The sequence below is a fragment of the Chlorocebus sabaeus genome, chromosome 24 (genome assembly GCF_047675955.1).
Source record: "Chlorocebus sabaeus isolate Y175 chromosome 24, mChlSab1.0.hap1, whole genome shotgun sequence".
Lineage (NCBI taxonomy): Eukaryota > Metazoa > Chordata > Mammalia > Primates > Cercopithecidae > Chlorocebus > Chlorocebus sabaeus.
This window is the reverse complement of record NC_132927.1, coordinates 70,631,230-70,653,383: the sequence shown is the minus strand read 5'-3', so window position 1 is coordinate 70,653,383 and position 22,154 is coordinate 70,631,230. Positions and strand designations below refer to the sequence as shown.

At 41.0% G+C, this 22,154-nt stretch overlaps 1 long non-coding RNA gene across 2 annotated transcripts in view; it reads right to left on the bottom strand.

Moving 5' to 3' along the window:
- Positions 1–20,244, bottom strand: part of LOC103229610 (uncharacterized) — a 53,870-nt gene extending 33,626 nt beyond the window's left edge. Inside the window, exon 1 of one of the 2 annotated variants that reach the window (XR_012091040.1) lies at positions 19,399–20,244. This is a non-coding gene — a long non-coding RNA (uncharacterized lncRNA). The remainder of the gene's footprint in view (positions 1–19,398) is intronic. The other variant, XR_012091041.1, reaches the window with a different exon arrangement.
- Positions 20,245–22,154: the final 1,910 nt, after the last annotated feature.

Genomic DNA, 22,154 nt, shown 5'->3' with positions numbered 1-22,154 from the left:
AACCCTTCTCCAGCCCCCTCTCTCTAGATAAGTTTCTCTCACCCAAATAATGGGAAAGAGCAGCTGAGTGCAGTGGTTCATGCCTGTAATCCTAGCACTTTGAGAGGCTGAGGTGGGCAGATCACTTGAGGTCAGGAGTTCAAAACCAGCCTGGCCTACATGGTGAAACCCTTTCTCTACTAAAAATACAAAAAAAAAAAAAAAAATTAGGCTGGGCATGGTGGCATGTGCCTGTAATCCCAGCTACTCAGGAGGCTGAGGCAGGAGAATTGCCTCAACCCAGGAGGTGGAAGTGGCAGCAAGCCGAGGTCATGCCACTGCACTCCAGCCTGGACAACAGAGCGAGACTCCATCTCAAATAAATAAATAAATAAAGATAAATAGCACTGTTCCCCTGGTTGACCCAAAGCTCACTGAGACCAAGCCCTTCTCAATGAGCAAGAATCTCATGATCCTGGTGCCCACAATGCAGCGGCTGGGCAGGTTCCTGCTCCTGTGTTTCTATCACCTGCACAGTTACGCCCTCCAGCTGCCATCCAGCTGCAATGGCACTGCAGTCTTCATTCTTTCGGACATGGGGAAAGTCAGAGAGATAGAAGGGGCACTGATGAAGGAAAATTTTGATACGTGGACTCAACCCTTCCCAATAAGGTAAAACCTCAGCTATCCCTGCCCCCTGCGTGCAATGGAACCCTTTTGACATCCACCTCTGCAGTCTCTGTAGCTGGAGGCTGAAATCCCTCTGGTCTTCTGGACCATGACGTGAGGGGGTGGGGCTAGGTCACGCACTAATTATCAAACAGGATTCAGCCATTCATCCCTCCAAGAGATGGAAACAAGTGTGCCGGCACAATAAAATCATTCTCATCATCATCACCACCACCATGTTGTCACATTACATCTTTCTCTGAGAGATTTGCAATTCACTTTAGCACTTCAAAGCACTGAGAAGTTGTACAGAATGGAACAATGTCTAACTTAACTTTACTCAGCGTTTCCCAAACAGCACATGAACATGGCAGGTATTTTAACACAAGACGTTTAAACAAGTTGCAGTTCCATGGACTATAGTTGGGTAGCGGCCAAGGAGCTATCTTTCCAGCTCATATACTGATGCAGTCAACATGACTGGTGATTAACTCAGAGGGAGCCGGGACCGGTTCTACTGGTCACTTTACTGGTCACTTCTCAGGGAGGCTTTACACAAAAGCCACTTTCCAGCTATCTGTACGTCTCTCCTCTCGGCCACACTCTGTGATCAAGTTCCTTGCTTTTCTCAACTATTTGCGGTCTTTGCTACTCAATGTGTAGTCTGTGACCAACATCACTGGCTTCATCGGGAGTTGTAAGAATTAGAGGCTCTCAGATCCCACCCCACACCTACTGAAACAGAATCTTCATTTTCACAAGATCCCAGGAGATTCATGAGCACATTAAGGACTGGGGAGCTCTGACCTAAATCCCATTGCTTCCTGATAGACCTTCCAGATCCCCTGTCATTACAAATCACCAAGTGGTGACCCACATGCTGTGCCCTGAAGTGCCTTCTCTACATCCATCATTCTGTCTTCAGACCTGGGCCTTTCTTCCAGCTCAGGGTTTCTCAGCCTCATCACATCATGGACTGGAGAGTTCTGTGTAGTTCAGGGGCTTTCCTGTGCATTGTAGGAGGCTTGGCAGCATCCCTGGATGTTCTACCTACTGGATGCCAGCAGCACACATGCACCCCTACAGTAGTGATGACCAAAAACGTCCCCAGTCATTCCTAAATGTTTCCTAGGGAGCAGAGTCACTCCTATTCTAGACTATGTGTGTGGACTGTGGGATCCTAGAAGGTGGGGACCATGGACTTCGCTCAGTCCTGAGATTTCATTCCCCACCAAAGGCCTGTCTGACAGATATGCAACGGGCTGCATTGATCTGAAGGTTGAGCCCATCCTGATGGGACTTTCTAACACTCCTCAAGTGCCCTTGCCCTGGAGAGGGCTGACAGCCTTCAGCTTTCCCCTCCACACCCCACTTTGCTTGGTTTATCCACGCTGGAGCTGCTAGGGGGCTCCAGCCTCCTGCCACGAGGAAGCTACTAGGTGAGTCATGGTGGGAAGAGGGAAGAAGGCACGCTTTCTTGTAGCCAAGGCAGTTGGGAAACTAAAGCTGGAAGGACAAATTCTCAATGGTGAGTCACCTCCCAGGCTGTGGACACAAGTCACAATCAAGTTGCCACGCAGAAACTGTGCCCACAGATGGTTTGTCTTTGTTTTCTGATTTGTGCTTTTCATTTGTATCTGTTTCCAGCTTTCTTGAGGTAGAATTGACAAATAAAAGTTGTGTATGTATAAGATGTCCAATGTGCAGTTTCAATGTATGTATACATTGAACACAATTCCCATAATCAAACTAATTCACAGATCCATCACCTCACACGAGTACCATTTTTGTGTGTATGGTGAGAATGCTTAAGATCTAGCCTCTTAGTACATTACAAGCACACAGCACTGTGTACATACCTCTAGGCACATGGTGCACAGTAGAAATCCAGAATGTGTTCATCTGAACTTTTACCCCGTGATCAACTTCTCCCCATTTCCCTCTCCCCAGCCCCTGACCCCCCGCTTTCTGCTCCTACCTCTACGAGTTTTGACTTTTTAGATTCCACTTCTAAGTGAGAGCATGTCCCCATCATGTGCCATTGATGTAAGACATAGAAAGGTAAACACAAAAAAAGGTAGCTCTCAATCCTCCCCTGGGACCTTCGAGGCCCTGAAGGCTGGGCTTAGAGAGGGAAGAAAACAGGGCGAGGCTATGTGTTGGAACAAAGGTAAGCAGATGGACAGAGAGATGCTCCTATTCCACTGCACTCAGGAGCAGGCCACGTCCAGTCTGAGAAGCAGCAATGCAGCTGGAGAAGGGGCTTCAGCACTGGGTTCACTCTGAGCTTTTTACAAACCATGTTCCTAACCACTGGGCAAATTTCTCAACCTCTTCAATCCTCCATTTTCTCGTTTGTAAAGTGGATATTTGGGGCACTCAGTCCCTGGGATTACAGTGAGGATGAATCAAAATTTCCTTGTAAAGAACCTGGCACAGACCCGCCGTGTATTGCAGGCACACTCGGGAAACACAGCTGACATTAATTTTATTCTGTTATTCTCAGTGAGATTGCTGGCTGGGGCAGTTTATTAGATGACATTATTTCAGCTCTGTTTTCTCCTCTCACTCCCCTGAATAGAAGGAGGAGGCCATATTTTCCAAAATTCTCCCTACCTGGGAATATTCAACTGGACCAGCTCTTGCCCGAAATGGGCATCTCAGATACATTCAGTTACCATGCAGGCCTTGAGAATTTCCCTGCAAACCACGCCCATGAAGGCCTTCAAGGTAAGTTAAAATCCACCGGTGTCCGGTCATTTCTAACAGTGCATACATTTTCTCATATATTCATCATGCACCAGTGGAGTCACTGTGATGTTGCTCCACTGCTGGGGAAAGTCAAAGGTGGAAATGTCAAATTACAACACCCACTGGTGTCCTGAGGACAGCTGATCTGAGGAGCGGGCTGGGGCTGGGACGCAGGGGAAGGGTTTCCCAAGCTCGCTGCTAAGGCAAGCACCCACACTCCTGGTGGGGAGGGAAGGAACAGACGAAGAAACCGAGACTCCACCAGGGAACAAGATGCACCAGTTCATGCCTCTAATCAGGACAGAACCAGGACTCGAATCTGGACCTCCTGGGCCAAGCTCAGACTGAGGTTCAGTGTGGCACCTCCTGGAGGAAGGGACAGCTTCTGCTGGGATCAACACTGCGAACCATAGTCCCTCAAAGGCAGAGCACAGGGTGGACCTGACCGAGCAAGAGGAAGGAGCAGAAAAGGAAGATGTCACCGACCTCCAGTCCCTCCCTTGGCACTTTCTTCCCACCCTCCGTTTCAACAGGCTCTTCCTACTATTAATTTTTGAGGAAGGCAGCCACAATCTCCCCTTCATGGAGAAAGTGATGAATCCCAAAGCAAAGTCACCATCAGGTGACAAGAGCTCATGCCTCCTTGTCCCCACCCCCCACCCTCCCAGTGCTGTGCAATGCCTGGGGCTCCTGAAGATAAAGGAAAATAATGGCTGGAGCTCACTGGCACAGCACGCAACTTATGGCTCCATCCTCTGGTCTTTGCACAAAGCACCTGTGAGTGATTTTCCCATTTCACAGATCAACAAACCAAGGTCCACAGTTACACAGATCACCAGCCAAACTCATTCACTGCCTTAATGCCAACTTTCCCGTGAGGATCTTACACCTAAGTCACTGTTACGGACTTTCACCAGCTTCCTATCCTCTGCTGGCTTCTGTACTTTTCCCTGGCTTCCAGTTTCCTCAGACCCTCACCACCTGGATTGTAGCAGAACTGTTGTTCTCCTTTGAAAGATTGGCTTCATAAAGCAGCAAATGACAACTCTGTGTGTGTGTGTGGCGGGGGTGGGTGTTCTGGTGGTGCCGAACAGGTGGTCCCCCTGGCAGGACTTGGGGACTCTGTGGAGAGTGTCCTGGAAACATGTTTGTGACATGGAGGGAGCAGGACCATCCTGTCATTGCTGCCCGCTGGTATCCGCTGGGTCGAATGGGGTGTCAGGTCTCCTCCACAGGTGTCTGAGAAGGAAAGTATGCAGGGATTGTCTCTGAGTCTCTTTGAAAAGAGAGCTACTTAGTGTTATGTTGCATTTGAAGGCCATTCACATGCCTCAGCTGTGTTCCTGCAAAGGATTCAGGGAAGCAAGAACAAAGGCTGCCTAAACTCCGCCCGTAAAATTCTCTCCATGAGGGAATGCATGAGAGCAGACTGCAGAGCAGAGACTGACATCTTCCTAAGAGTCTCCATTTAACATTCAATCCTATATGAGTCATTTGAGTAAGTATCCATTGAGTAGCAACTGTGTGCCAGACACAGTTCTAGGGCTGAAAGGACACAGAGATGGAGGTGATGCGTCCATCCTACAAGAACTCATCACACAGGTGTATACAGCATGCTACTATCATGCAGCCACCCTGGGTGTGTGGGCAAATGTTCATCAGTGTGACATATTTTCCTATTCTTTAAACAGAATCCTTGTTCTTGCTGGGAGGTGCGCCAGATGGTTTTAAGCTGAGTGGGCAAGCAGCCCAGTAGTGACAGAGTCTGATTCATGCGCAAGAGGGAGAAGGGTGTAGCCTCACTTTGAGCTGGTGCCAAAGAACCCCTGCAAGTTGACAGGAACCCACCAGGACTTTGACTGCTCTTACTGTCACTCCATAGTCATTGCTGTTACAACAGCTAACCCCCACCATCTCAAGTATTCTACTCTCAGACCAACCACCACCTCCTTTCTTTCTAGCTCATTCCTTTTGGTACCCAACTCCAACAATCCTCTAGTCTCACTGGGATGCACTTCCATTGATTTTACTTGTTGTCATTTATCTCTCTTCTCTTGGGTCCTCACTTCCATCTTGCCCAGCTTCAATGTCATAATCAGTCACAGCCTCTGCTCCTCTGTCCTCCTCTTGCTTTATCAGAGCTGCTTGACAAGCCCTCCAACTTCCTGTTCCATGCCAACACTCAAGCTACTGAATGTAGCCAGAGAAAACCACACTACACAGGCTGGCCCCATTTTAAATTCGTGATCACTAACCTCAAGAGAGCTTGGATCCTGGAGAGCAAGCATTCTCTACTCCTGGAACCCTTCCATATTCCCAGTGCCCTAAATGAATACTTTATGCCTTCATTCTCATACTTTCACCTCCCACACCCTCATCCCCAAATCACTCTGAGCTGATGACATCACTTCCATTTTCACTGGCAAAATGTAGGCAATCATCTGCCCACTCACCTGCCGCTCTGGCCATGCCTCTGCCATCCCTCCTGCTACAATGGATGCCTGGCCATGCTCCTCGCTAGGGTCACCCATCCACTGATGCTGCCATTGTATTTTATCTCACTCTGATAAAATACAATAATGAAGACATTGCACCAGCTACACTTCCCTCTTACTCCTAACTCAGAAATCTTCCCTATCTACTGCGCTTTTTCTATCAGGATGAAAACACGCTTTTTTGCCTCCATATTCAAATAGATAGATGGTAGGTACGTAGGTAGGTAGATGATAGATAGATATCATTTCCTCCTCCAGTTAACACACCATTGCTTGAAAAACTTAATTATTCCCCTGTCTTCAAATTGAGGTGACTAGCCACCCCAGTTTGCCTGGAAATGAAAGGGTTCCAGGACATGGCATCTTTCAGTTTTCAAACCAGAAGTCATAGGATGCAAACTTTCATGCTAAAACCAGGAAAGTTCCCAGACAAACCAGGACAAGTTGGTCATCCCACAAAACCATGTCTTTTCCTTCTCTCAAACATGCTCCATTCAAGCTCCCTCCCCATCCCCACCAATCTCACTACCATTGCACCCAAATACTCTTGGCTAGTCACCCATGATCAATTGCTAATTCCTCCAACAGTTGTTAGTCTGCATTTTTCCTGATTGCTTAGCGTCAGTGGACAGAATTTATCACTTCTGGCTTAGAAATATTCTGAACAGAATATTTGAATATTAGAATATTTGAATATTTGAATATTAGAATATTTGAATATTAGAACACTTCTGAATAGAAATATTCTCATCGCTTGGCTTCCAGGACACAAACACTCTCCTGGTCATCTTGTGCTCTCCTGTGCCCAGCTGGCTGCTGTTTCTCAGCCTCCTATCCTGGCTCTGCCTCACCTCCCCAGCTCTTTAACTTTTGAGTGTCCCAGGACTCAGTCCTTCAGCCATCTTTCTTTTCTATCTACACTCACTCCCTAGGTGATCTCATCTGGTCTCATGGATCTTAAACACCATCTAAAAGCTGATGCTCCTAAATTTGTATCTCTAGCACGAATGTCACCTCTGAACTCCAGATTCATACATCCAGTTGCATACTGGCCATCTGATAACCATCTCAAACATAACATATTTACAACTGAGCTCCTGATCCCTACAGCCAAACTGGCTCCACTTGCAGTCTTCTCATTTTAGTTAATAGTTAACAGTAATGTCATCCTTCCAGTTGCTTGGGTTCATACCTTTGGAGCCATCCTTGACCTGGCATTTTTTTCTTACATCACACATTGCATCTGTCAGCAAATACTGTCAGCAAATACTATCAGCCCTACCTCTAAAATATATCTAAAATCCAACTACTTCTCACCATGTCCACTGCCACCCTCTTGTCCAAGCTACCGTTATGTTTCTCCTCAATTATTGCAACAGTGGCCTAAACTAACTCCCTAAATGTAGAGGTGGAAGAAGGAGAGACAGAAAATATGGGAAATATACTGACCCAATAATGCCATCTAAAGAACTAGAGGATGATTCAATGTAGGGTATACAACTATAAGAAAGAAACTCATATATTAATAATGCTCAATAATTTTTCAAAAAAGATCCCAAGAAAATTCAACGGCATGGTCTTTTTGACACATTGGCCTAGGACAATTGGATATCTATATGCAAAAAAAAGAAAGAACATAAGCCCCACTTTCTTATCCTATACACAAAAGTTAACTTAAAATGAACCAGACTTTGATGTAAAAGCTAAAACAATAAAACTTCTACAATAAACCATAGGAGAAACATTTTATGACCTCAGGTTAGGTAAGGCATTCTTATATATGACACCAAAAGCATGAGCAATAAAACAAAAAAAAATGGTAAATTGGCCTTTACTAAAGTAAATATTTATACTTCAAAAGATGCTACGAAGAAAATTAAAAGAGCAGCCACAAGTTTCTTACAAACTGAAACACAGTCTTAGCACAAGATGCAGCAATCATTATCTCAGATATTTACCCAACCATTTAGAAAGCCTTCTTCACACAGGAAACTGTACCCAAGTGTTTAGAGCAGTTGTATTCATAATCAGTAAAAACTGTGAGCAAGCCAGGCACGGTTGGCTCACATCTGTAATCCCAGCAATTTGGGAGGCCTAGGTGGGTGGATCACTTGAGGTCAGGAGTTTGAGACCAGACTGGCCAACATGGTGACACTCCTTCTCTATTAAAAATACAAAAAAATAATTAGTCAGGCATGGTGGCACATGCCTGTAATCCTAGCTACTAGGGAGGCTGAGGCAGGAGAATTGCTAGAACCTGGGAGGTGGAGGTTGGAGTGAGCCAAGATTGTACTACTGCACTCCAGCCTAGGCAACAGAGTGAGATTGTCTCAAAAAAATAAATAAATAAATGAAAAACTGTGAGCAACCAAGATGTCCTTCAATAGGTTAATAGATAAAGTTTGGTGGTATATGCAAACAATAAAATATAATTTCATGATAAAGCGATAAAGTAATAAAAATAAACGAGCTGTCAAATCTTAAAGAGACATGGAGAGATCTTAAGTGCATATTTCTAAGCGAAAGAAGTCAGTCTGCCTACTGAAAGAAGTCAGGCTACGTATTATATGACTTCAATTTTATGATATCTGGAAAAAGAAAAACTATAGCAACAGTACAAAGACCAGTGGTTGCCAGGAGTTCAGGGGAAGGAGGGAAGGATAAAATAGTTGAAACACAGGCTATTTTTTAGGGTGATGAAACTATTTTGTACAATGCTATAATGGCAGACTCATGACACTACACATTTGTCAAAGCCCATAGAACTTTATAACACAAAACATAAACCTGCAAATTAAAGAATACTCATTTAAGAGTTGGAGGATCTCAGGATAAAAAGTAGAATATGACCAAACAATCTAATTGTATTAGAAATATGTGAAACAACTTCACTGACAGGATGGGGGTTGCTGACCTATGTAACTTTTGAAATGACTGAAGAAAGAGCAAAGGCAAAAGAAATTGCATGTAAGCACTGTGCTCTAGTTAAAAAAGTTGTTTCCCACAGGGGTACGAGTTAACAATCCTGATACCAATATGCATGTGTACAGGAACTAAACAATTAGCCAAATGAAGTAAATGGAAGGCGGGTGGTGGGAGCCAGGTTGGGGTGGGAGGTGACAGATAAATAAGGGAAAACCGAGATGGTCTATGGCTTACAGTTGGAGATATTAGTATGAACTCATGATTTGCTCTTTAATCTAGAGATAGTTGGTTACATGTATAAATGCTAAAAGATATGTGTGCAGGCACTGGTTTGTGTATATACATATATTCCCTTGCTCTGTGATATGGTTTGGCTGTGTCCTCACCTAAAATCTCACCTTAAATTGTAATCCCCACGTCAAGGTGGAGATTATGGCATCATCAGCGCACTTTTCCCCCATGCTCTTCTCGTGATAGTGAGTGAGTCTCACGAGATCTGACGGTTTTATTAGTCTTTGGCATTTCCCCTGCTGGCACTCATTCTTTCTTCTGCCACCCTGTGAAGAGGTGCTTTCTAACATGATTGTAAGTTTCCTGAGGCCTCCCCAGCCATGGGGAACTGTGAGTCAATTAAACCTCTTTTCTTTGTAAATTACCCAGACTCGGATATTTATTCATAGCCATGTGAGAATAGAATAATACACGCTGTCAGCTGAGAGGGTCTAGAAGCAATGATACTTCAGCAGCAATGAGCACACAGAGCAACAGGATCTTGGTTTCTAACACCATTCTTCAATAGAAGTAACCAGGTCTCCTTGAAGAAATGACTGAGTCTGGGGCAAGAAATATGCAAGGTGATGCTGGAGCATCTTGTATTGCCAAGAAATAAGGAAATGTTTTAAAAACCATCACAGTGCTGGGAGTATGTCAGTGGAACACAGGAGTCAACCGAAAGAGCTCCCAATGACCCAAGTTGGATCAATTTGAACAAAAAATAGGTGAAGTAGTATTATAGATTATAATAGTGTATATATATAATAGGTTATAACTCAGAGTATAAAATAAATATTTATGAGTTCATACTGATATAAATAAATTATTGAATAAATTAATAAATTGGAAAGAAGAGATAAATCTGCCATGCAGAATAATTTCATATATACTATGTAAATAGCCTCGAGGAGGTAGAGCTTAATTCCTTTCACCTTAAGTGGGCTACACATAGTGACTCCTTCCAAGAAGGACAGTGTAAAAAAGAGTAACTTTATGGTGAAGAAACTGGATAAACATGACAAACAGGTGATCAACATCAACATCGACAGTGATAAGTCATGTTGATAGTATGTACTCTTGATGTGATGTGATGAAAATGGCACTTTACAACTGTGGTCTTCCTATGAAAAACTCGTCACCCCAATATAGTCATGAAGAACATAGACAAATTCCACTAGAGGGCATCCTACAAAATATTTGACCAGTATGTCTCAAACCTGGTGAGGTCATCAAAACCAAGGAAAGTCTGAGAAACTGTCACAACCAAGAGGAGCCTAGGGAAACACGATGACTAAGTGTTCCGTGGTATCCTGGATGCGATCCCAGAACAGAAAAGGACATTTGGTAAGAAAGACTCACATTGAAATATTATTAAAGTATAGACTTTAGGTAATGATAATGTATCAACATTGGTTTATTAATTATAAGGAACATATCATATAAATATAAGCTGTAAATAATGTGGAAAACTGAGCATGGGGTATATAGGACCTCTCTATAATATCTTTGCAATTTTTCTGTCAATCTAAAACTTCTAAAATAAAAAAAATTTAAGGCAAGCTACAGATAGGAAAAAAAAGTTAGCAAATCATATCACTGATCAAGAACTTGTATCCAAAATATATAAAGAACTCTTATAACTCAATAATAAAACAAATGACTTAACCCAATTTAAAAAGGACAAATGACTTGAATAGACATTCACCAAAGAAGACATATGGATGGCTAATAAGCACATGAAAAGGCACTCTATTTGGTCAGTAGGAAAATGCAAATTAAAACTATAATAAGCCACAATCACACAACCACTAGTATGTCTAAAACAAAAAAACAGACAATATCAAGTGTTTATTAAGATGGAGAACTTAGAACTCTCACACACTGCTGGTGAGATTATAAAATGGTGTTGCCACTTTGTAAAACAATTTGGTACTTTCATAAAATGTCAAACATGAACATATCACACAACAATTCTACAAAGAGAAATGAAAACATAAGACTATACAAAAGGAGACTTGCACATGAACACAAGTCTATATGAATAAAATGAATTCCTAAATGGATAAATAAATATATAAATACAATACTATATGAATAATGTCAATTTGTATATGAATAATAGCCTCAAACTGGAAACAATCTAAATATTTATCAACTGGTGAACTGATTAATAAAATTTTACACAATGGAATACTATTCAGCAATAAAAAGGAATGAGCTACTGATCTTACTATAGTTATATATATAGTTATATATAAAACAGGTTTGACTTTCTCCCTCCTCTGTCACTCCCGAGATGGCAAGATCAACCCGTCTTCTTCCTCCTCCTCCTCAGCCTACTCAACATGAACACAAGGAGGGTGAAAACATTTATGATTATCCATTTCCACTTAATAAATAGAAAATATATTTTCTCTTCCTTATGATTTTTTAAATAACATGTTATTTTCTCTAGCTTACCTTATTGTAAGCAAATGCTATATAATGCTATAACAACAAAATGCATATTAATTGACTCTTTACAAGTAAGGCTTCAGGTCGACAGTAGGCTATTAGTAGTTAAGTTTTGGGGAGTCAAAAGTTATTTGCAAATCTTCAACTGCATGGAGGATTGATTCCCCTAATCCCCATGTTGTTCAAGGGCCACATGTAGAATGTGATTGCATCTTGAAACTGTTGTGCTAAGTGAAAAAAGCTAGATCCATAAGGTTATTTACAAGCCCACTTACATAAATTATCCAGAAAAGGCAAATGTGTAGAGCCAGAAAATGGATCAGTGGTGGCCTAGGGTGATAGCTGGTCCACTTTCTGGCTCTACACATTTGAGAGGGTCAATTGATAGCAAAAGGGTTCCTGCAGATCTTTGTGGTGACAGACAGGTTCTAAACCTAGATTTTGGTAAAATTGGCACAACTCTATGAGTTAAGTAAAAATCATTGGATCAGACACCGACAGTGAGTGAGTTTTATGGTATATAAATTATATCACAATAAAGCTGTTAAAAATCTTTGGAGACACATGTTTAGGAGGAAATTTCACTGCTTCTAAGGTATACATTTTTCTATAAAGTAAAAAATATCCATGAGGTAATCATCTCAAGAAATTAGAAAAAGAAGCACAAAGGAAACAAAACAATGTAGCAAAAAGGAAATAAGCAGAACAAAAATTAATGAAATAGAAAGCAAACAGAAAATTAGATCAAGAACTCCAAAAGTCGGTTCTTTGAATATGCCATAACTTTAACGATTGGTTAAAAAAAAAGAAGCAGCAGCACAAATAAACGAGGCCAGGAATGAAAATTGAATCATTTACTATAGATCTGAAACATGCTAAAGAGGTAATTAGAAGATAATATGAAAACTTTGTATAAGTAAGCTTTAGAAATTAGATTAAATGGGCAAATTTCAAAAAAAAACTTTAAAAAATAGAAAATCTGAATAGTTCTCTATGAAAGAAATTAAATCCATAAATAAAAATATCTCCCAAAGAAGATTCTAAGCCCAAATGGTTTCTCTGGCAAATTCTACCAAATATCTAAAGAAAAACTGATGTCAAGCTTACACATTTTTCCAGGCCTTAGAATAACACGCCCCAACTGGTTTAATGAGGTCAGCATGACATTGACAACCAGAGCTGGCAAGAGCACAAGGAAAAAAGAAAATTACTGACCACTGTGTGTACTGAAAACATGACATCAACTATTTCCACTCATCACCGCAACACTCTTAGATGGGTAATATTCTTTGCTTCATTTAATGTATCAGAAAATTGGGGTTTGGGGAGCATAAGAAATTGGACAAAGTCACATAATTAGTAATTCATTATAGTAGTATAGAAAGCAGATGTGATCGACTATAAAGGTCTGCATAGGTTTTCTCTTTGGTTTTTCAATCTAACCTTCCTCCTCAGGGAAGCTACGAAGACAAGAAGCTGAGTGTCATACAGAAAAAGGAAGAAGCTAAATAATCTCTGTTTGCTGATGACATCACGCTCTTACATATAGAAAAGCCTGAACTCCACCAAAAAGCTATTAGAGCTAATGAACAAAGTCAAGAAAATTTCAGGATATAAAATCAACATACAAAAATCAGTAGCATTTTTATACACTAACAACAAATTATCAAAAAAAGAAATCAAGAAAACAATGACATTGACAACAGCTACAAAAAGATAAAATAAAATACTCAGGAATACATTTAACCAAGGAGGTAAAAGACCTGTACATTGAAAACTATAAAACATTAATGAAAGAAATTGAAGAAGGCACAAATAAATGGAAAGATAACCTGTGTTCATGGATTGAAAGAAATAATATTGTTAATATGACCATACTACTCAAAGCAATCTACAAAGTCAATGCATCCCTATCAAAATTCCAGCATTTTTCACAGAAAAAGAAAAAACAACCCTAAAATTCATATGGAACCACAAAAGATCTTGAATAGCCAAGGCAATTGAGCAAAAAGAACAAAGCTGGAGGTATCATACTCTTGATTAAAAATATATTACAAAGCTATAGTAATCAAAACAGCAGTACTGGCTAATAGAAACAGACTCATAGACCAACGGAAAAGAATAGAGGCCAGAAACTAACTCATGTGATTATGGTCAATTAAGTTCAACAAAAGTATCAAGAGCACACACCAGGCAAAGAACAGTTTCTTCAACAAACAGTGCTGGGGAAACTGAATATCAACATGCAGAAGAATGAAATTGGACTTTTATTTCACACCATACCAAAAAAAATGAATTCAAAATAGATTCAAGACTTAAATACAACACCTGAGACTGTAAAACTACTAGAAAAAAAATAAAGGGAAAACTCCATGACATTGGTCTGGGCAACAAATTTTTGGATTTGACCCTCAAAGCACAGGCTACGAAAGCAAAAATAGACTAATGAGATTGCATCAAATTAAAAATCTTCTGTACAGCAAAGGAAACAATTAACAGAGTGAAGAGACGGACTACAGATTGGAAGAAAATATTTAGAAGCCATACATCTGATAAGGGGTTAATATCCACATTATATAAGTAACTTGATAGCAAAAAAAAAAAAACTTTGACTTTAAAAAATAGACAAATGATCTGAATAGGCATTTCTCACAAGACATAAAAATGGCCAACAGATATATGAATAAATGTTCAACATTACTAATGATTAGTGAAATGCTAATTAAAATCACAATAAGATATCACCTCCCATCTGTCAAAATGGCTATCATCAAAAAGCCAAAAGATAAGCATTGGTGAGGATGTGGGAAAAGGAAATCTTAGTACACTGTTGGTAGGATTGTAAATTAGTACAGCCACTATAGAAAACTGTGTGGAAGTTCCAAAAAAAAAAAAAACTAACAAACAAACAAACAAAAAATACCATATGATCCAGCGATCCCACTTCTGGATATCTGTCCAAAGGAAATGAAATCAATATGTCAAAGAGATACCTTCCCTTTCATGTTCATTGCAGCATGGTTCACAATACCCAAGATACAGAATCAACCGAATCATCCATCAACAAATAAATAAAGAAAATCTGACGTGTGTGTATGTTGTCTCTGTTTGCTGATGGCATGATCTTATACATAAAAAAGCCTAGATTCCATCAAAAAACTATTAGAAGTAATAAACAAATTTGGTTAAATTGCAGAATATAAAAATCAACATACAAAAATCAGTAGCGTTTCTATACACATACACACAACAAACACAATGGAGTAATATTCAGTCTTTAAAAAAAGAAAATTATATTATTTGGGACAACATAGATGAACATTATGCTAAGTGAAGTAAGTCAGACTCAGTCAGAAGGACAAATACTTCAGGATCTCACTTACATGTGGACTCTGTAACAATTGAATTCATGGAAGAAGAGAGTAGAATGATAGTTACAAGAGGCAGGCAGGTCGGGGAGATGGGGAGGTGTTTGTCAAAGGGTACAAAGTATCAGTTAGCCAGGAGGAATAAGTTTTTCAGATCTATTGCACAACAAGGTGACTATAGTTAATAATGTACTGTATATTTCAAAATTGCTAAAAGAGCAAATTTCAAATGTTCTCTTCACCAAAAATAAGCGTGTGAGGTGAAGGATATGTTAATTCACCTGATTTGTTCATTCCACACTGTATACACGCACCATAACATCACATTGCACCCCACCAAAATACACAATTATAATTTATCAATTAAAAAAAGATTTTTAAAAAAGAATCTGAGCCTCACAGAAGTCAAGCAACTTGTTCAAGGTCACAGAGCAAGTTAGTAAGAGAGCGGCAGGCAGGCAGAGCAGGAACTTGGCCCAGCTTCTCCTGAGGGAGATGGTGCCTGCAGCGCTTGCCTGCCCTACCCCACGTTTCTGGGGCTTTTTAAGGCTACTAAACTCGTGGGCCACACGTGGACCAATGAGGAGCATTCACATCACACTCCACACCCCAACTCAACACCCCGATCTAGCCTCTGGGCCCCAGCGTCTGCCCTAAATAATTCCTCAGGACTGACCCCGGAATACTGTAACCACTGCCCAGAGGTGGGACTAGGCAGGGAAGGGCTGAACAAAGACAGAGGCAGAAAAGCTCCATGGTAAGAGCACAGACTTTAGCTAAGACGCCTAGGTTCAGATTCTGACTCCTGTACTTGGCAGTGTGACTTAGGTCAGTCTTCTACCCCTCTCTGTTTCCCAACCTGCCACATGGGGACAGCAATAATCTCTAGCACGCAGATAGCACCTGCTATATGGCAGGCACAGCTCTGAGCTCTTGCCACATATGACCCCACCAAATCTGCACAACAGCCTGAAGAGACCTGGGCACCAGAATTTGCACCCCTCAGATGATGCGGCTGAGCCATGTCACAGTTAACTGAGACATCTGAATTTGAACCCAGAGCCTCTGCCGAAATGTCTGGATTTTAACCCAGAGCCCATGTTCTTGCTAGCTAAACTACCCTGGGTGATCCCAATCCTAACCCACAGGGTTCTTTTGAGGATGGAGTAGATCAGTCTACACTACACTCCAAGAGCTGTCACCCAGTGAGGGTTCAATAAAATGCCAGCTACTCCCTGCACCAGGCTCCAGGCACTGGGCTCAGTGCTTACTTGCTGCGGGGAGACCAGAGTAGGGCAGGGGCTGGCAGGTGGGGAGGAGAAGAAAAGCAGAAGGGGGACCCAGACAGTGTATGCAACTCATCAGTGAAGATGTAGCCCAAAGGAACTAAGGCCAAATCCAGGCTATGTTCCTGCCTGTCTGAGAGGATGAGGGCCAAGAGGGGTTTGGGGTCCTGCTTGGTCCAAGAATCGCTCAAAGACTGTGGGTAGGACAAGTGGCTCCCAAAGTGCAGATTGGCAGGAGAGGGATCCAGGTAGTTTCCTTGGGCCACCACAACCAAAAGCCAAGTCCCAGGTCCAGCAACAGTCAGGTCCAGCTCAGAAGTCCATGACTTGGAAAAGGACTCAGAGGCCCTTGGAGCACCCACAACCTACCCCTGCCACCCCCACACTGACCACTAGTACTGGGTGGCATCCTTCTTTGCCAACACAGCTCATGATTCCTCAGATAAACAACCAGATGGGGCTTGGAAAGTCCAGCCAAGACTCATTCTAGAGGTTCTGATCACCGTAGTCTCTGGCTTCACATGACCTGTCCCTTGCCAAGCAAGACTCATTCTAGAGGTTCTGGTCACCATAGTCTCTGGCTTCACATGACCTGTCCCTTGCCAAGCAAGACTCATTCTAGAGGTTCTGGTCACCGTAGTTTCTGGCTTCACATGACCTGTCCCTTGCCAAGCAAGGCCTGGGCCCTTCCCTCCTACAGAAAAGATCCTAGAGAGGACTGGGGAAGTTCAGTTGCCCCGAGCAACCTTCCCGGCTCAGTTTCTGTGCTCAGCAGAATTGGGCAAGTTGAACCCAGAGCAGCACAGCTGTGATTTCAGAGAGGTAGCCATTCACGGATGGTGTGATTTCAGAGGGGTGGCCATTCATGGATGGTGTGATTTCAGAGGGATGGCCCTTCACGGATGGTGTGATTTCAGAGGGGTGGCCATTCACGGATGGTGTGATTTCAGAGGGGTGGCCATTCACGGATGGTTTGATTTCAGAGGAGCAGCCATTCCTGGATGGTTTGATTTCAGAGGGATGGCCCTTCATGGATGGTGTGATTTCAGAGGGGTGATCATTCACGGATGGTATGATTTCAGAGGGGTGGCCCTTCATGGAGGGCTTCAGCAAGATGCTCCCTCCAGTATTGGGGGTGACCCCTGAGAGACCAGCAAGTCATTCTCAAATGAGACCCAGATGCAGCAGCATTTGACCTGGGAACCAGGCAAGGATGTCTGGAGCAGGTGCAGCCCTGCCTTTAAGAGAACAAGCCAGCCTCCTGGTCAGCAGGAAGCAGGTCTCATTCACCTGAAGTCACTAGCCAGGGCCTGGCGGGCACAGACCAGTGGTTCAAGGAACATGTGAGGAACAGCTCAATGTTGCTTATAAAAAGTGTTCTTTTATTTTAAAAAATGATTCTTCTTTATTAAAGGGCTAAGAGGTTGATGATGAAAGAAAAGGTCTTGGCTGGCATTTTCCAAGCAGGATCCAGTACTTGGTGGGCACCAGTCACTGAAGAGATAAAATAACAATCTTAGCAGTGATTCTCATGCCTTAACATGTGCTTGAAACTGTGCTAGGCTCAAGCATCACCCAACCCTCACAACAACCCTGTGAAGCATGGAGTATCTGTAGCTCCACCAGAGGTGAGAGCACGCCCCAGAGAGGAAGGTCGCAAGACCACCTGCTGACAGTGGTGGAGCAAGAGTCAGAGCTCAACCTTTTCTCTTTTTCCTTAACTCTGCATTTGGAAGTAATTCCTAACCTACAGAAAAGCTGCAAGAATAAAAATAATACAAACAACACACACACAATTTCCCCAAGACACACACACACACACACACATATGCATGCATGTATGTGTCTGTAATAATTTTTTCAGAATATTTTGAGAATAAATTGTATACATCATATCCCTTTACCCCTAAATACTTCAGTATATATTTTCTAAGATTTTGAGATATTACTTTTCAGTAAACCTATCAACTTGAGGAAATTTAGCACTGATACCTTTATCTAATATACCATCCATATTCCAACTTCATCAATTGTCCCCATAAGGTCCTTAACACATAGCACATGTTTTCTCCGATTAAGGATCCAAGCTCTGCATTTAGTAAGTCATCAAGAACTTTCAGAAGGTCACCCATATCCTGGGAGGAGCTTCTTGCCAATGCTATCCAAGAGTGACCACCTCCTACTCCGAAATCACACCATTACTGATCTCATGTCTCTTTAGTATCCTCTGAGAGGTAACACATTTTATCTTTTATGACATGACATTTTTAAGCAACACAATCCTCATCATCACTAAATGGTGTCATATATATGAAATAAGATAAATTTGACCTCTACCTCACACCATACACAAAAATCAAATCCAGATGTGTAACGAACCTAAAAGTGAAAAATAAAGCAATAAAGATTTCAAAGAAAACATAAGAGAATGTTTCATAACATTTGGGTCGGCAAAGATTTATCAAACAGAACATAAGCAACATTAACTGTAAAAGAATAAACAGGCGATTTGAACCTCATTAAAATAATGAACCATGTTCATCAAAAGATTCCATCAAGAGAGTGAAAAGGTAAGTCACAAACTTATATTGCAATATATCGATCTGGCAAATGATTGTTAAACTTACCAATTGATAAGAAAAAGACAATTTGACAGAAACAGGCACTTCTGTTCAATCTAAGTTAAACAGTTACTTCTCAACAGATGATATCCAAATGACAAAAAAATTAAAAGGTAATCAGTTTCATTAGTCATCAGAGAAATGCAGTATAAAACTATTATGTGAAACCATTACACAAACCACCAGAATGAATAAAACAAAAAAGACGGACAACGCCAAGGATTTGCAAGGATGTGGAGCAATTGTGCCTCTCATACACCATTGTTTGGAAATATAAATTGGTTCAATCGCTTTAGAAAATTGTTTGACAGTCTCTACTAAAGCTAAATATATGACCCAGCCATTTATTTTTAGTTATCTGTTGCTCTATAATAACTCTTCCAAAATGTAATGAATTAAAAGAACAATCTTGGCTGAGCAAGGTGGCTCACACCTATAAATCTCAGCACTTTGGGAGGCCAACATGTGAGGATCACTTGAGGCCAGTAGTTCAAGACCTGCCTGGGCAACATAGTGAGACACCATCTCCACAAAGATAAGCAAAGAAAAGAACAAAAACAACTCTATTATTACTCACAGTTTTTAGGTTAGAAATTCAGGCAGGGCATGCCTGAGTTATTTTTTTCTGCTCCACACGGCATCAGCTGGGATCACTCAGAAGTATTCACTAGGTGGCTGGGCTGGGCTGATCCAAGACGGCTGCACTCAGGTGTGGCACAACGGTGGGGATAGCTAGAAGGCAGGACTCAGCTGGTTCTTTATCTCTCCACATACTGTCTCAGGGTTTTTCCACACAGTCTCCCTAGCAGAGCGCTTGTACATCTTACAAGGTGACTCAGGGCTCCAAGAGCCCAAGGCAGAAGCTGCGAGATTACTTATGAACTAGGCTTGAAAATTCCAGAACATCACTTCTACATTCTATTCATCAAGAAAGCCAGTAAGACAAGCCAAGATTCACAAGAAGGGAGGAATAGACTCTGTCTCTTGATGGTGGTGCAGCATGCTCACAAAGGGAGAGAGGGAAGGACGACAGCCATGTCGGAGAAAAAACACTGCAGTTCACCATATGGGCTCAGCAATTCATTTTCCCTCACACATGGAAAATACACCCACCTCCCCTGTGACTCTCAAAGTCTCATCCAACTGCAACACCCCCTTCAAATCCAGATACCCTCATTTAAATCAGTCACGGTACGGAGGAGGGTCCTTAAATGTCCTTCCTGAAGTGTGTAGCTTCTCTCAATCTGAAGACCTGTGAACGGAAGAGACAAGTTCTCTCCTCCCACTTCTCCACACACAATATAAAATGGTGAGACACACATAATTTAACACAATTGGCACTTCCAGTCTGCTCCTGGGAATAATTCACCATGGCCCCTTGCTGTGTCTTTTGAGATCTTGATTCTGCCTGAGTCACGCTTCCTTTTCCATAAAAATACCTCATGTTTGAGGCTGAGCCTCTGTATCCTGTTTCCTGCCTGTAGAAGGTTGAAAGTTCAAAGGCCTTTCATTATTTTGCACTGTCTTGTCCCTTTGAGACAAAGTTAATCTAATTTTTTGAAATTGTGAATTTTATATAAATTAATTTATAATCCACTCCACTATAATAAAGGTCACAACCACCAATCTTTCCAAGATAAACTTTTCTATATTTTTGTCTATTTATAAATCTAGTATGGAACATTAACCTTAAAATCCATAGCCTTAGAGGACCTTATATCTGATCCAATGGTCTGCTAAGGCAACACTTTAGAATTTTCTGAGGTATTTATAAAGACTTTTACAGTTACACTCTAGATGTATGTTTGTTTTGAAATTCTTTCTAAATTGGATAATCTTGGAAAGACTAAGAAGGAGACACTATATTATTTTTAACCCAACAAGCCCCGGCTCTTTTATATTTAACAAAAATGTTAAGCTTATCTATATCCTCTCACACTTTACTGTAAGTATCGAGAAGTCAGACAAAACTTCAGAAACCTTCTTAGCTTCAGAGAAATATCGTCAGAAAAGAAATATCATCAAAAAAGAAGGCACAGAGAGTTTGGAAATAAAAGGATGAAAAGTATCAGGTAAGAGTGAACCAAAAGAAAGGAAAGCAATCATAACAATGGATAAAATTAAATTTAGGACAAAAGTATGCTATATGGAAAAAAGATACAAGAAAAATAAATACAACAAGAGGATATAATTATCAAAAGTATATATGCTTTAATATACAGTCTTGAAGTGAATCAAGCAACAACTGACAGAGAGAAATAAGTGAACAACTGCTATTGTTGATTTTAACATTCCCCACTGAGAAACTGAAAGCTTAAGTAAATAATCAACATACATATGAAGATTTAAATAAAATAAGCTCAAGTTATTACATATATACATATATGAATGTGTACATATACGTATCAAACAGCTAATATCCATTATTTTTTAAAGAAAACATGAAATGTTTATTAAAACAGGCCATATATGAACTGGGCATGGTGGCTCACGCCTGTAATCCCGGCACTTTGGGAGGCCAAGGTGGGCAGATCACAAGGTCAGGAGATCGAGACCATCCTGGCTAACACAGTGAAACCCTGTCTCTACTAAAAATAAAAAAAATTAGCCAGGCATGGTGGCATGTGCCTGCAGTCCCACCTACTCGGGAGGCTGAGGCAGAGGAATCCCTTGAACCAAGGAGGCAGAGGTTGCAGTGAGCCGAGATCGCGCCACTGCACTCCAGCCCGGGCGACAGAGAAAGACTCCATCTCAAAAAAACAAAAGGCCATATACGGTTATTACAAACCTCAAAACATTCCAAATGTTCAATATCATAATAGACAATATTCTTTGACCACAGTGAAATAAAATTGGAAGTTAATAACAAAAGAATAGCCTAAAATTCTAAATAAACTCAGTGACATATTACTAAACTACACCTGGGTTTTAAAGGAAACCAGAAAAGAAATTTTAAAATACTTAGAAAAAAAAAGACAATGAAAATAGTAATTATCAAAAATTTGTGGGACATAGCTCAATCAGTATTTAGATGAAAACTTTTAATTTTAAATACATTTATGCAGAGACTGGAAATATTAAAAAGTAAGAAAGCTAAGCATTTATCTCAAGAAAATAGAAAAAAGTACAACAGACCGAATCCCAGAGAATTTAAAGGGGTGATTAAAAAAATAAAGATATAAACAGAAATCAATGAAATATCAATTTTTTTAAAAAACAATAACAAAACTAGAAGGTGGATCTTTGGAAAGATTAATTAGCTGGCTAGATCTCTGTAACAGGACTTATCAAAGGGAGAAAAGACATAAATAAAATATAGAACAAAAAAAGAAA